General features: G+C 46.4%; 1 protein-coding gene across 1 annotated transcript in view; it reads right to left on the reverse strand.

Moving 5' to 3' along the window:
- GATAD2A (GATA zinc finger domain containing 2A) overlaps positions 1 to 11,651 on the reverse strand; it is a 105,232-nt gene extending 93,581 nt beyond the window's left edge. Inside the window, exon 1 of the mRNA XM_088478418.1 lies at positions 11,373 to 11,651. The gene's annotated coding sequence lies outside the window, so the exon portion shown is untranslated. The remainder of the gene's footprint in view (positions 1 to 11,372) is intronic.
- Positions 11,652 to 16,667: the final 5,016 nt, after the last annotated feature.

The following is a 16,667-nucleotide window of genomic DNA, read 5'->3' on the forward strand; positions in this document are numbered from 1 at the left end:
ATTTACTGAATCTTCCACAGTGTGACAGTGCCAATAAAGATTTAGTAGGGCACATGGATGTGGTAACAGTGCTGATCAGACACTTCAGCATATGATTGGCACTCCTAGTTTATCAGATAATCCCTCACACACTGACCTGTTTGTTATCCCTTTTTTTTTTTTCAAGAAACCACTGGGAAAGCCTGGGCATTTCCCCAAAGCCAGCAATTGCTGCTAAAACAGGGATTGAAAATAATAGAAATGGTTTGCATGATGAAGTTATTTCCAGTCCTGGGTACCAGACAGGAAGACCCCACTGGAGATTTGTGGGATCCAGAACCCAGAATGTGTTCCCCCACGTAAGGGAGACAGAGTCAATAATCAATAGTTTTACATTAAAAACTGCCCCATTCTACTGTGCTTGTTAAGAAAGGAAGGTCCATGATAAAGTTAAAATAATATATTAAATATGGTATGGCTGTTGGGGGGAATACAACTATTAAATGGCCATTATTAAGCTGCATAAACATTTGACTATAGTAGAAGCCAGTGACATTTTCCAATGACCGCTTAGGAAAATGACAGACAGGTAACTTGAGTTTATATAGCACCAACATAACATAAGACTACAGAGCATGTAATAATTTCCAGCCCCATTGGAGATTATTCTGTACAAGGTGTGGCTATTATATAACGAGACTGATAATATAATTAAATCTAAATTATAGCAAATGCATTTTAACTCAATTCCCCTTCTATGTACCCCCCTTCTGCAACCACACACTGTTGCATTCTTATTTTCTATTGGTCAAAGCCGTGCTGTAGATTTTGTCATCTGTCAACAACAGCTACATCGTTTTCTTCTTTATATCAGTAACTGATGCAAAACAGGTTCCCTTGAGTACAGATTTGTTTTACCACACAAAGCCACCAACCGATACATTTTGAAAAAGGCAAGAAGGCATTTAACCTATGACTGTTTGTGGACTACCGGATGAAATCCATTCAAACATGGGGGGCGATTCAATTCAACGCGAATTGAATAGCGCCGGGAGCGAGCTCCCGGAGATATTCAATTCAGTGCGCTGTGTGGTCGGAGAATACCGGTTATCGCACCTTAACGAGAGTGTTAAGGCGCGGTAACCAGCATTCTCTGACCAAAGTCCCGGGCGCGCGGCTGTTAACGCCGCGCTATGCAGAAAAACAGCCGCGCAGCCGGCACTTTGGTCGGATTTCTCTTCGCATCACCTGGGAAGGTGCAAGAAGAAATCCTTAGCGCGCCCAAACAGCGCGGTGTATAGAATAGATTCGGGAGTCCCTCCCATCGCTATTCAATAGCGCATTGAATTGAATTCCCCCCATGGGGAGAACAAATTTCCCACAGATAGGGTCGATCTTCAGAATGTAACCCATGACTCAAATCTTATTGTAAATGCTGTAACTGAACTGCCCTAAACACCGAACCACCAAAAGCATAACTGAGCAGGAACCAGAAACGGACTGGAGGCAGGGCTCCAAGGAGATTCCCGGTGGCCCAGCCAGACTTGTAGCTCCACCCACTCCCATAGGAGGATCCGCAACCTGGCCAGCTGGGAACCAGCTACAGTTCTATTAGTACAATAGTGCAAGGCAAGCAGCCGCGGGCCTGTGAAAAATTGTCAACACTCTGCGGCAACTGGATTTGTAGCTCCACTCGATCCCTCCAATGGGTGGGACTAAGCCCACTGTGCACCATCTGCAACCCGGCTGGTTGGGAAGCAATGCTGCACTTGCAAAATATACTGGTGGCGGGTGGCCATCGGCCAGTGAATTATTATTCATTATGGAACGCAACTGCGCATGCAATAGAGATTACGCACGTTCAACTGCGATAGTATGCCAATTCATTGTGATTGCAATGAATTGCACTACATAAGGACGCCCACTTTACCTTACACACATTCGTAATGTTTAGCAAGACTGCGAAAACATCGGTACAATCGAGTACCATCGTAGCCTCATGTACAGTTGCACAAGCTCTGAACTTACCCAGAAATTGCTAACTTCAGAGCACGTTATGGGCCTCAGGCTACGTAGGGCATCGCAGTGGCTAATTTATGCACGCTCCTGCAACGGCGTTCAACGCACTGGCACGCCTGCGTTTCCAACACCCTCGCCACCAGCCACAAATTCTGCAATGGGTCTGCGTGGTCACTGTGATCGCAGTCCCGATCGCAGTGGCTGGTTTGCGCACTGCGATGCATATGCAGAATGCAACAATCGGCCAATTGCGCGCGAATTAGCAACTGCATACCTTGCTGAATCAGGCCCTATACATCAACACTCTGCTGAGCCATCTCACTATGCAGAGATGCAGCAGAGACAGAGCTCAGTCTTCAGAAGATGCCCGGCTGCAGTCACTAGTGGCGACTGTGCTCAGAGCTTACCTCAGGATCAGAATCAGAGTCTGGATGACTGAGGATGGGAGGAGCCATCTGCAACGTGACCACACACAGGAGGAACAAGCAGCTGCAAGTAGCAGGAACGGAACCAGCTCTGCTGCTGCAGCATCGTATTAAGCAGCCAACCGCACATACACAGCGTTGTAACCGCCTTCAGATGGTGAATACGAACAGTAATTAAAAAGTTTGTTTGACATAAGAAATTAAACTAGTCCTGTAGGGTGTAGAGGTCCAATTACCTTCACACAGAGATCTGTATAAAAAAAAAAAAACACAGCTCTTTCAGTCCGCTCTCATTCAGTAATCCCCCACTCATTAAGGCCCTTGTTTCTTTCTCCCCAGGACCCCAAAACCACCAAGGAGGAGTGTATGCAACAGGTGCTGAGGGAAAACTAAAACAAAGCATTTTAAAATGGGAAATTTTTTTAGCCAGGGTACTTCACCGCTGGCTAATTGATTTCCCAGGCTAATTCAATTAGCCCCGAAGACTCTGAACTTACAGGGGACATGGTCTAATCACAAGAGGTGTGGCCACGCTTCTTAGAAAAAATAAACGGCTGTGCTGAGCAGTGTGATCGCAACCCACCACCCCCGCAGAGAATAGACTGCTGCTGCTGCTCAGCGACAGCAGTCTCCCTTGTTCCACTTCAGCCCAGCAGCGTGTTCTGGGCTGCTGACAGGAAACTGGCACCATCTGGGATTTTTTCGTCACCTGCCTGGAGGAAGGTGAAACAAAACCCCCAATAAGTGCCTCTTGCCACGGCCGAGATTGCAAAAATACATGGATCTGGGAACTTATCCCAGATCCTGTGTGTTTTCACTCGGAAGCGGGAATTTTTTTGTGTGGTAAAAATGGAGGCTAACTGAATCGCCCATTTAAAAAAAAAAAAAAATTGCTGTAAAATCACGTTTTTATTCGCATGAAAAATTACCGTGGGAAATTGAATTTCACCCTTATTCTTAACAGTTTTTCCAATCAGACAGCATTTCTAAAACAGCCAGCCCCGGCAGACTCCTGGTGGACTGGCTAGGAACTATGAAAGAAAAAGGGCTCCACTAGAGTCTTATTAATCGAAGTCTCTAAATCGATTGACAGCCAGTCTGAGTTTATGCAAATGACACTAAAAAGTCAACCCCTTTTGTATATCCGTGTGGCCAAATTTGGTAAGGAATGAGAGGAATGTGAAACTGGCCTTATTTTAAAGTTACATTTTTTAATTTACATTGTATGCTGCTTCTATAATGGCTGGCCACTCCTCTCTGGTGATCGGCCATACCCCTTCTGATGACTGCCCAAACCCCTTAGTGGGCCCTGCTTGCCCCAGTCCGACATGGAACTAGGCGAGTAGTAAAGTGGAACACAATGCAGAGGCGTTTGTGAGCAGGTAGAAGGGAAGCAGGAGAACAAGACAGTGGTACCTCCTGCACTCTGCTCACAGTGAAAATCAATTGTAAATGCCATAGTGGTGGACAAACAAACGCTACTGCATTTACACAAGAAAATTATTTACTTCCATGGTTTATTAAATTACATAAACATTTGAAAGTAAAACTAGAAACCAACTTGTTCGCTGAAAACTGTGCAAGCCAAACTGCATCACTTATTTAACTGATCAAAATACACTGCAACCGTTGTCCCAGCATTTCTGAGTGGCACAAGTTAGGGATGAAAGTGCTATTCTTTGTAATTTTTCCTAATCTTTGATGCAAAACACATTTAAAACTCTAGATCAGGCCATTAACTTCATGGACCAGGGAAAGGGTGTGGTATATCTAGTCGATGGTCAGGTTGACACTGATGTTTTTTCAACATTGTTACCATGTACTAATTCTGTCCTTAACCCCCAATGGAAGCCCTAACCTTAACCCTCCAAAACATGTCAACATGACAGGTGTCGCCATTTTTTACAATGTCAACCTTGTGCTGTCGACTTCTGAATAGATACATTGTGACTGCATTCCTATGAAAATGCATATGTCTAATGATCATGAGACACTGAAATTATCCTAGCATCAGATTCGAGCATAATTCACAAAGGACACAAAGTACGGGGGAACAAAGAAGGAATCTGTATGATTTACTGCCGGACCCATGCCCGGCGGTTGAAATCCCGACAGCGGCATCCCAGCAGAGGAGGAAATCCCGATCGCCCAAGGTAAGTATTGTCCAACCCAATACTACCCCCTAACCCTCCCTTAGGGGTGCCTAACCCTAACCTCCCCCCCCCAGTGCCTAACCCTAATCACCCCCTCCCCGCCACCTAAACCCCAGTCCCCCGGGGGGTGTGCCTAACCTCCCGTGGGGGGGGGGGAATGGGTGCCTACCACTAAGTCCCCGCCACCAGGAGCCTATAACATAACCCTCCTCCCCCCCCCCCCCCCCCCGCGGCTATCCGCGCTCGGTGCCCAGCATCCCTTCGATCGGGATGCCGGGCGCCGGTCTCGGCAAAATGACAGGGGTCTAGATTTAGAAACCTGTCATTTAACACTCGCCGGGATTAAGCAGTCGGGAAGCCGGCTGTCGGGATTAGGTCCGCCGGCTTCCCGACTGCATACCACAAAGAAAGTAAAGGTGCCCATACAGGGTGCAATAAAGCAGCGGATCCGACGGATTGGTACGCTTTGGCTGCTCTATTGTACAGTGAATGGGCAGGATATTGGACAGAGCGCGCACCCATGGGGTCGTACATCGCACCCCCAGATCTTACTGCAGGTTCAGTCGATCCGGTGATGCGATGTGCGATCCCATACAGCACTATGCAGGTGGGTGAGGGGGGAGCCGGCATATCGGGCGGTTTGGCCACCCGATCGCACAGTGTGTGGAGACCGCCCGATATGTCGGACGTTGGATCCCCGGTCGCGTCGCACGGTGCATATCGCACAGTGTATGGCCAGCTTAAGTTGCATTTCATCCAGGAAGCAATGGTTGCCATCAGGTGACTTCTCTTCAGTCAAAGGACCCTTACATCACTGTTCTGCAAAGACTTCTAGATTTAAATTATTTGAGTTGCTTACGTCTCCACATTCATTGATATTTATCACGTATCATCTAAACAAAGGGTAGTTCATTCAATGTTCTAGGCAAATAATGCGTCCGTACTTAATACAATCCAATTAAAGCAAGTTTAGGTATTTGCTGGGCAAAAATGGCTCCAATGTGCTGGTCATTTTAATGTAAATTTTAGAATACTCTGGACAACTGCATGCTGTTCATGGTTAAACAATGTGTTGTGTTATGAATGGATATTCAAGTACTGTATCTCTACTCATTCTTTGAACAAAGCATTTGTGCTTACAAAATTGGATGCTATTTATTTTTGGTGAAATTATTAAATGTTTCCAGCTTTAACATTCCGATGAATATATTGGCCATTCCATTAAACGTCCGATATATCTATAGTACATAGGCAGGTGTGTACACCCGATAGGTCTATGAACGATGTCGTTCGCAAACAATATCAGATCGGGCCCGCAGCACAGCAGATAGACATATCGGTCATAATCCGGAAGTGGAAAGAACATAATTTCACCATAAACCGGCCACGACTAGGTGCTCCTCACAAGATTTCTGACAGAGCGAAAAGAATACAATGCCCCCAGTAGTAGTGCCCCTTATGCAATGCCCCCAGTATTAGCATCCCCTCCTAGTGCAGAACATCCCGCCCACACCTATGTGCAGTACTTACCTGTCTTCACACTGGCACTGCTCCACGTCGTCAGGGCTCCCACTGTCACTCCCGGTGCCTGGATCTAACTAGCGCAAAGGCTCCTCACATCGTAGGTGACGTCATGATGTCACCCACGCACTGCATCACTGGGAACTCTGGCCTCTGAAGCGATCAGGTAGATCGCGATCGATCATTTATTTACTGGCATAATGCCGGGTACACACTGAGATGACCGGCAATCCTGACGATGTTCATGGTGATTTGCCTTCACCCTGGACATCACATGATTGCTGGTAAACACTGCAGCAATTAATGAGCGACTGAACAATCACTCATTCCGCCCTTCATTAATATGCATGGCACCGCATGCAATAGTCAGGTTTGATGAGAAGCACATCAAAACGGACATCGCATGCGACCGCGGAGCGCAATATCGTGCATACACACTGCACAATAAGTTGTTCCGATTCGGCCAAATCAACACAACAGCGTTTCAATGTGAACCCAGTTTAAGAGTTCAATCTTTCACAAAGAAAACTATTTACAAAGTATTAAAGTGAAAATAAAGGTGAAGAACAAAATGGGATGGAAAATGAATTTGGCTTGTCAAACAAAACCTAGGCCCGAATTCAGTTAGCAGCGGGTTCCGTTACTGCAGGTCAAAACCCCACATCTTTATACTTTTCAATTAGAAATCTGCATTACGATAACTCAAGTCTCAATGGGAGTTAATAAAGATTTCAATACGCATCTAATGAATAGGTAAACCATCTTTATTTTAGGGTTCAATTTTCTGGATACTGGGCAGAACCTCTGGTAAACCCTTCCCAATGAATAATCATGCGCTGAGAGGCTTTTAATTGCATACTTTAGCCAATAAAGATAAGTAATTTTAACCGGTGATTTTCTGTAAACAGCTTCATTAAATTATGTAGGACATGTATTTTGGGGTGTTGTGTAGATGAGAATAGAGTTTTTGAACTTGTAGATGGGAGTTAAGTGTTTTTCCTCCCAATATTTTTAAAACGCAAAAATAATAAAAAAAAAAAAAAAAACACATTACATTTTTCCATGCCCTGAAATAATCCAGAGGCTTTAATTTGGTGGTAAAAAAAAACAAAAAACACTTAACTGTCCATTTTCCAGCCATTTGACACCTTCTAAAGAACCTAAAATAGTTTGCTCATTGCCATTAATAGCTTTCTATAATGTTAGCTAATCTCATTTGGTGTTCAGGGTGATTTCCCTACTTTTCGCACTGTAGAATTACCGCGCACGGGTGCCACAATTAGGCATGTACAACTGAACTGAGTGACTCACAGGAGCATGCTCAATGAAAATAACCTGCAAAGGGTGCGGTAATGTAACCCATGACTTCCAAGGACAGAACTCGCAGCTAATTGAATCTGCCCCCTACAGTGTTTAATAAGTTTGTTGCAATATTTGGATTACTTTCCCATAACACATTTGTAGAAGAAATATGTACCAAATTAATCATAACAAATGTGCCATTGTTCAAACTGGCTATGGAAAAAACCCAATGATCTTTTTTTTTTTTAATGTTCAACTGGTTTTTTGTATTAGAAATTATTATTTAACCACTTCATACAAACATAATTTGCACCTTAAAGTTTTCACATGGGAAGATCATATTTGCAGTCAAATGTGACAGACAAAAAAAAAAAAAAGAAGAAGAAGAAGGAGGGTCCAAAAAAATGAAAACCCTAAAACTCTATTTTTTCTTACAGGTTTCCATAGGTACTTTTCAGCATTGTACACACAGATGTCTACAAAGCATTTACAGTACACTGCATTGAGGCTGGTTTTAAAAAAACTAAAACACCCAGAAAACTGAACATGGTCTTTTAGACGCAGGGAAAAGACAAGCGGCAAACATCCAACACAATGATCATCCCATGTTCACAAGTACCTGGGGTGCAACTCCAATTTTCTGCACATACACAGCAACCACAAAGCAAAAAGCCACGAGTACCTTATTATTACCAGTTATTTATATAGCGCACACATATTCCACAGCCCTTTACAGAGAATATTTGGCCATTCACTTCAGTCCCTGCCCCAGTGGAGCTTACAATCTATGTTTCCCTATCACATACTCACACACACATACACACTAGGGCTAATTTTGTTAGGAGCCATTTAGTATATTTTTGGAGTGTGGGAGGAAACCGGAGTACCCGGAGGAAACCCACGCAAGCACAGGGAGAATATACAAACTCCACACAGTTAGGGCAGTAGTGGGAATCGAACCCACAACCTCAGTGCTGTGAGGCAGTAATGCTAACCATTACACAGTCTGTGCTTATTGACACTAGGTAGTGTTCATTCTAAGTCCAGCATGGGGCAGGGTGCTGGACCGTAGAAAGGCCATGACTCATTCTGTCCCCTGTATTTTAACTTGACAAGAATTTTTTTTTTTTTTTTTTTAAACACACACACGCACGGATGTCACTGATCTGTGCATGCATATGTGTCATTAGGGAAATGCCTGTCAAGTGACATAAGTTGGCATCACTTGGGTCGGAACAACTGACTGTTCGTGCCTGAACACTGAACGATATGCCGCGAAATATTAACGAGATTGCCAGATCTTACTGCCTGTAGGTAAGATCTGAGGATACGACAATCAACCCACGGTACCGCGCATCGGCATCTTTATCAGTGTACACTGCAATATTTGTCGTTCTGATGCGTCGGAATCGGTCAAATTGGGCAAAATATTGTTTAGTGTATACACACCTTTAGAGTTCAATGGATATTTATGCCACACAATTCCTTAGTTGCTTGTGTTGTATTTAGATCACAACTGAAGAAACCATTTGTTTAGGAATACCCTTTACAGATCCAAGAATAACCAAAACAGTAAAAAAAAAAAAATTTAAAAAGTCAATTCTTTTTAGAATGCTGTCAGCATGGATCCATCAGTAATTGCTTGTTGATAATGGCTAATAATGCTACCCACTGCCCAACAAGAGGAAATCTTGGTGATGCCATATGGAATTTCCTTCATCATGCAGAAGCACTCTAGTACTTCTGTAATGAGCAATCAGTGGGCCCGACTCAGATGTACGCTAATGCCATTGCAGCTGCGTTCCCGTATGCAGCTGGTATGCGAAAATATGCAAATGTTGCAGACGATGAGGATTGTATTAAGATAACCACCACAAAGACGCAGCATCGATCGCAGATTAATTATCGCAGCTCTATGGCTACTCAAAACGGCCGAGGGAACGGAGACCCCGAAGCCACTTTCACTGCGTACACTCCTCGTTACCTCCCACAAATATTCTCTGGCTGTCAATCACACTGCAAGCAAAAAAAAAAAAAAAAAAAAAAAAGGACTGCGAGCGACTACGATAATATACATGTGCAGTGTGACTTAAGACATGTAAAGTTTACAGATAATCGATCAACTGAGTAAATATCGGAATTGCATCCATCTCTGAATTAGGCACAGTACTCTTTACCCTTTACCACTGAAACAACAATTTAAGGGGGTGTGGGAATCCAGTAGGACGATGAATCAAAAAATACAATCTACTGTAGCATCTTATTAGTCTTGTCCCCACAATACAGCCATTTTACATTGGCAAACTTAAAGTTATGCCACTGCGGCATATATCAGACCTTACTTGCGGAGTGAGCAATTCGCTCCTAATTGGATAGATTCCTAAATATTAAACACTTTGTAAAAACACAAATAAGGGAAAAAGTCCATAAGAAAATTGTGGACTTATTTAAAATCACTTTTTGCCATTACAGGCTGCGGGGGAAAAAAAAAAAGCATTAAGAGCTGAGAGGGGCGACTAAACCATAATGGACAACATTGCTTGTTGACACTCAGCAGCATCGAACAACCTCTAAAACATAAAATATCTACTGGAAAAGTGGATGTACATTAAACTATATAGTGCATGAACAGGGTTAGAAAGTGTGATGCGATCGGGACTTTAATATTTTCCTCCTGCTGGATTCCCCAAAATAAGGAAGAAAGCATCACAGCCTCAATTTGAAACTAAGGGTGAGCTAGGTTGTAGCGGAAACACTGTATGCTTTCCCACTCTCTGCCTCTCAGCTGGCAGGGAACATCCTCTGTGACTATTTGTGCAGAAGCCACCTAGCTGTACAATAAGCACATTAACCCTTCTGACAGACGTCACTGGCTGCAGCCATTTTGAGAGTACCCAGCAGTGCCAAGCATCATTTAACATGTTTAATGCCAGTCAGTGTTCAGCAAGATTTACCTTTCAGCGTAAAATGGTAAAACATTGCTGACATAAGAATATAACAACTGCACATTAGGCTAAATCATGAATTCTAATCTCAAATGTTTCTTTTGAAGAATGATATTTATATCATGAATATATATCTACTTCAGAGTGCCAGCTACTTTAACTTTGAAAAGGTCTATAGAGCAGATAAGTATAAAGAAGGAACCAAAAAAATAAAGAAAACTTTGTATTGCAACTTTGTGAAGCGTCTTCTCTGCATGTTTGGGAAAGGGGTATACTAAACCCCTCCAATCAGCTCTGTAGAAACCACAGGCATAAAAAAAAGGTAGTTTGAGACCGGTGACAAACAAGGGACACAATAGGTCGGAGAGAAGGGGAAGGGGGGGGTCGGATCTTCCCAGGATACCAAAGCCCACATGAAAGGATCTATGAAGACAACGAAGATGCCTTCATTTACAATAAGTACCACACCCACAATCGACTGGAAATTGGAGGAGGAGGGGGGAGGTAAGCTCAGTCATAGGACACCTCATTTGACCGGCGAGAGATCAGTGTGGGAGGGAGGCCAACGGCCCACCCCAGTATTAGAGTGCAAGCTCTGCAGCCATCAGCCACAAAACTGCTACTGTTGTATGAGGTAGAATGAGAATGGCATGCAAATGATTGAGCACTGGGAGATCAGGCTGGGAGACGGGGAGAGGGAGTCATGCAATAGCCAGCCCTGGCCACAACGATGCATAAACTTTTCTGCATTGTGCTGCCAGAAGCATGTCCGGGAGCATCGGGCCATAGCTCAGCCATTACTCCTCCTCCTGCAGCCCAGATTCTTCATCACACACAAACCTACGTTTACAGGAAGTCACTACAGAAAGTTACGTTCATTAGGTTTATATCCACACACAGGGGAACATCATACCAAAAGCATAACTGGTTTACAGGCTCCCACTAACATTTTTTTAATCTCTTATTATATCTATCTATATATATTCCACACACAAACACATTAACCGCTTCCGAGCCCCTGTCCTCACCTCAGCGAGGGGATCTGGCTCCTCCCCCGAGCCCGGCCACAAGAAGGACTCCGTGCTTGAGTCCGGGGGGAGGCTTGCGCCTGGGTCACAGAGGCCGTGGACTCGGATGCAGGGACGCGGGAGCCCCGGACGTAGGTTTGCGATGCGAGGAGAGAACGGCTCCGACCGGACCGAAATTACCGCTTTAAAGCCGGCTTCGTGGTTGTTAGGCAGATTACAGCGCCGGCGCCACGCTTCCGTGTAGCTGCACCGTGACAGACAAGTGAAGCGGCCAACCAGAGTGCGCTCCGACTAGTCGCCGCCGCTATGGAGCTAGGACAATAAACCCTGGAGAGAACGTGGGCGGAGCGAGTGAAGCCGGCACGGCGTCAGGCAGGGTGGATGGGGGGAAACGTGAGGACGCTCTTCATCTCTATGCTTCTCTCTGACAACGGCCGGACGTCATAGCCCCGCCCCCAGCCTGCTCTCCAGTCCCTCACTGCAGCACCATGCAGGGGGCGGGGCTACCGCTACACCCTCGACTCCCAATGAGAAAAATCCCAGCGTTCTGCTCTAACCCAATAAGAAATAAGAGCGAACGGCGACTCTGAGTTGTGCTCGACTAGTGGGCGGGGAGAGTCCGGTGTCACTCACAGGATGACGCTGCTCCCGCCTCATGGTGACGACAGGCCGAAGTTGGCGATGATGCTAGAGGGTTTCTTAAAGTGGCAAATAAGGGGTGTCCCAATCCCCACAATGTACCCCGACTAGAGCTGTGATGTGTATGCATTGGGTGAGGCTGAGTTGGGCATTGTCCTACGCGCACACATAGATTGATTGCTCTGAGGTTACGCCTCCAATGTGCTAGCTTGGACAGAAGGGCATAACAAAGGTTAAACGGCTTTGCAGAAAACATACTTGCCATGCAGCAGTCCACATTTTAAGGATATCCATGCTTGAGCAAAGGTGACTTAATTAGTATCTCAGACAATTTGATTTAACAATCTGGATTCAAGCATGGATATCCTTAAAACCTGGACTGTAATGGTGGAGTTTGGGAACCTCTGTCATACAGTGTGATTGCTTTAGCTCTCTGGGACTGGCTTCTTATTGTGTCCAGGAAGGAACCTCTCATTGTCCTGGCCTCTACATCTGGATAAACGTGCTTTGTGGCAGTGACCATCAGCGGTAAATAGTTTCACCATTGATGGATGCTCACTAATGGTGAACTTCAGCCACAGTGGTCTGATGTCTGACTACTGTAGCAGCCTGCGCATGTGTGACCACATTCTTCACATGTGCAATTTGGGGCCATTGATGTTCAGCCATCAATGGTTTTCTCCTGATGTATGGAAAACATTGGCCATCCCTATGTGGCACTGGATGCCGCTGGTGATGCCAAGCTTGAGAGACGCTTTGCTTATTCTGTTGGGTTGCCATAGGAAGAGCCTAGCACTCAGGACGGGGTGCCAATATTGGTCATAGAACATTGTAACTACTTAAACACATTTATTTAAAAACATTACTATCCGTCAGTTTAATCTTTACCAGTTTATCAAAGAGACAACAGAAAATAAATGCTGTGACAGGCTGGTTTAGCATTTTTATTTTTGTTGCTACTTTAACAGGGCCGAAACTAAGATTTTTGTCAGCAGTAATCTGCACCCCCACCCCCATAACTTTAGACTCTGGGGCTGATTCAGCATTGCACATATGTGCAGAACGAGTCCTGCGTGATCGCACGCAGCCCCTTTCTATGCCTCTGCCGGTGGTTGCAATGGTAATCCCAACCTGCTGGGATCGCAAATGCAGCAGGGGGTGTCTACACCACCTGCTACATTTTCATATTAGCAAGGACGGTTTTGTAAAGTTGCCTGTGTGCAGCTTTGCAATACCGTCCTAAGCTGAATCGCCCCCTCTTTGCTTTCAGAACCCCCCACCCACCCTCCTGGTGTCTCTACAGCAGTCTGTGCCCGCTTCCCCACGCCCCTTCCTGTATCACTGCAGCAGCCTGTGTCTTTCCTCTTGTTCTTCACTGAGCGTGACGTCATGCCCCTTCTAACATTATGCCACACACAGTAATGCCCTTTAAAACATGCCACACAGTAATGCTCCCCCCCCCAGCTGTGTACCTCCAGCAGCTTCTCACCTCCCGCCTGCATCAGCAGGTGTGGACTTGGAGCCGCACGCCCGCACCAGCAGGCAGCCATCCACGGGCCTTGAGAGACAAAGCGCTGTTATCATTTGTATCTGGTGAGCCAATCAGAGCTCTCGGGACAGGCAGCCGCTGCTGATTGGCTTGCGACTGGTGCCACGTTAGAATGACGGCGGCTCTGTGTCTCTCAAGGGCTGCAGGCGACTGCCTGACGGTGCAGGCATACGGCACCAAATCCACACCTGCTGCCACCTGGGCCTCCCTCGGCGACACTGGCCATCAAATCCAACCGCCTCCTCGGCGCCCCCTCAAATCCGGTGCCCAGGGCCCCCTAGCCCCTCCTGCTCTGGCTTTAAATCCAACGGTCAAAGCAGTCGATGACCTACGGCTTTGACAAACCAGCAGATTGTAAATATACACCACAGTGACTGTAGAATTGAACTGAAGACATGTTTTACAGTAGTAGTGCTATAGTAGTATTTCAGTACAGGAGAAGAATTGTTATCTCGGCAGTGCTGGATAGGCTGTGCTGACTGCTGCTGTGTGCCTGCTCAACACTGCTCATACTCAGTATCAGGGGTGTGTTATGAAAAGTCGACACCAGAATGACAGTCAGAATGTCAACATTGACATTAAGTCAACATGGTTACAATATTGACACAGTTTTTTGCATATGTAAAGCTAACCCTAAAAATATCACAAGAATGTACTGTCAACAATCTGGTGTCAACATGTTAAATGTCAACATTATGAACATGTCAATATTTTTCTTGTTAATTCAGTACATGTCGTCATTCGGAATAGATACACACTGCTCCGTTGCTCTTCGTCCCACACCCATGACCCAACCTGCAAATAGTGAATAGTGCACTCATCACCAGGCAAAGTAGCACAGGGAGGGGTAAATGTAATTGATTGCGACTTGCAGGCATCAGCAAGTCTGGCCGATGTTTTAAAGAGGCAATCGTTTAAAAAGCAATACCAAGTTGGTTTTGCCTTTTAAATTATTGTCTCTTTAAAATATCAGTGCCCTCTAAGCCGCAGCCTGATTGACAGGCTGCAGACATTTGGGGGCTGGGTGGGGGAGTCGCTGGGCAGCATTGATCGTTAAATGTATGTTCCTGATAAATTTGAGGACTACTGAACCAATTTTGATTGTGTTTTCACTGAAATGTTCCTTGAGAACCTTCGAGTAACCAGTGATCACACTGTGTTGAAAAATTTTGTGGGTCCCAGAGACCCCTCAAAATTGGGTTCTACTCCACTGTTTCTCGGTCCCATCACATATTATGGGGGGGTGAGAGCAGGCAGCAGTTGGGACAGTGCTGGGGACAGGTAGCAGATGGGGTAGAGGTGGATAAGGGCAAGCAGCAGTTGGGGTAGAGCTTGGGGGTAAAGGCAGGGAGAAATTCAGGTAGATCTAGTGCTAAAGGTAGGGAGGAAGTAAGAGCAGACAGTAGTTGCAACAGTGCTGGGGGCCAAGGAGGGGGTTAGGGGAGTTCTGGGGTAGATAGCTGGCGCAGTACTGGGGTTCAAAGAGGATGTTATGGGCTTTCACTGGCATTGCACAAAAGGATCCCACCACACACTGTCAGCACTTTGGGGCAATTAAGGCAGGGAGACCCGTTGCCACTACTCCGGCTTTCCCCTTGTCAATACAGCCCCCACACGTTATCCGTCCCACCCTCTTATTGGATAAGGAGACGCTGCCGCCCGAAGCTGATTGGTTTGGAAAGATACTGGGCCGGCGGCTGCTGTGTATATATATTGTGTATCTATCTATATATATATGCATACACACACCTTCCTGCACCTCACATTCTCCATGTCACCCGGGAGAGTAAAAGATCTGGAGGTGAGCTGCCCATACTACTTCAAGTCACTTTTCACCCAAACAGCCCCCAGCCAAGGGCACACTGCCACCTCTCACCTTGATCCAGGGCAGAGTGCTCCTGTGCAGAGCCTTCGCTCCACGGCTGCTGGGAGAGTGCAGGCGCCGTTGACTGGAAAAGGGCTCCAGGACACACGGCTCCCTTGACACCTGCTTCTGCTGCTTGGAGCGGAGGTGCAGGTGCCATCTGTACTGGGGGGGATTGGAGGTGCAGTTGCTGCCTGTACTGGGGAGGGGATCGGAGGTGCAGTGCCGGGGAGCACATGCTCCGGCTTCCGCTTCTCTGGGTCGGCTCCAGGCCCCTCATGCACAGTCCTCCCCTTCTGTGGTGGCAGCTGCTGTGTGCTGTGCAATCCAGGCCCAGACCTGCTCATTGTGTCCTCCGATAGCTAGGGGGCAGCGAGCCGGGGACGAGGCGGCGTCCTCCTCATTGGACAAGGAGATGCTGCCGCCCGAAGCTGATTGGTTTGGAAAGATACTGGGCCGGCTGCTTTAAAAAGTGAGTCCCTCATTGCCCGTAGCGCGTAAATACGTGCTATAGCGTGTATTTTGTGGTCACTGGTAACATAGGCTATGAATAATCTCGCTATTATGTTAATTGGCTACTCACACACCACACATATGCAGCTTCCGGTTCGTTTTGGTGTAGATTTCACAAGCCTAGGAGAAAATCTTCATTTGGTCATGACAGTGCTGCGAGGAAAAGGATGCACCCGAATTCCGTGATGGGAAGGGTGACGATTGGCTTATGCGTATAGCGATGTCATGACACCACATTGGTGTGGCAATTGGCTGTAACGCTCCAGGCTCTGGTTAACTGAAGGAGTGTGAAGCCGCTTCCAGCTGACAGTCTCCACCGAGGTCCGGAGCCTGCCGCCCGTCACACTGAGCATCACATACGGTGCCAGCTGCGTGGTTTGTTGGTTTAACTTTGCATGGCAGTTCTGCGCTGCTTGGCTCCGGTGCTCTGTGCCAGGGGAGCCAGAGGAGGGGGCGCCCGAAGTTTAACACTAATTGTGTCTCTTCTGCTTGTTTGTTTCCCTGTGCCTGCCGCACAGGATCTGTGCCCCCCATCAGCCTCTTCCATTTGGATGTTTACGGATCGTTGCTGGGGCTGCATCCATCCGTGTGTGCCGTCCTAAACTTCCTCCAAGAATGAGTCCCCGTGGTCACTGCTGTTGCTGCTGATTCCCAATCTGTTGGTTGGGGGTTAGTAGTTCTGAACACCTGGCGCACTGCTGCCTCTGGGATCTACTTGCCCAGCATTCCA

This window comes from Taudactylus pleione, unplaced genomic scaffold, assembly GCF_031769625.1.
Source record: "Taudactylus pleione unplaced genomic scaffold, aTauple2 ptg000214l, whole genome shotgun sequence".
Taxonomy (NCBI): Eukaryota; Metazoa; Chordata; class Amphibia; order Anura; family Myobatrachidae; genus Taudactylus; species Taudactylus pleione.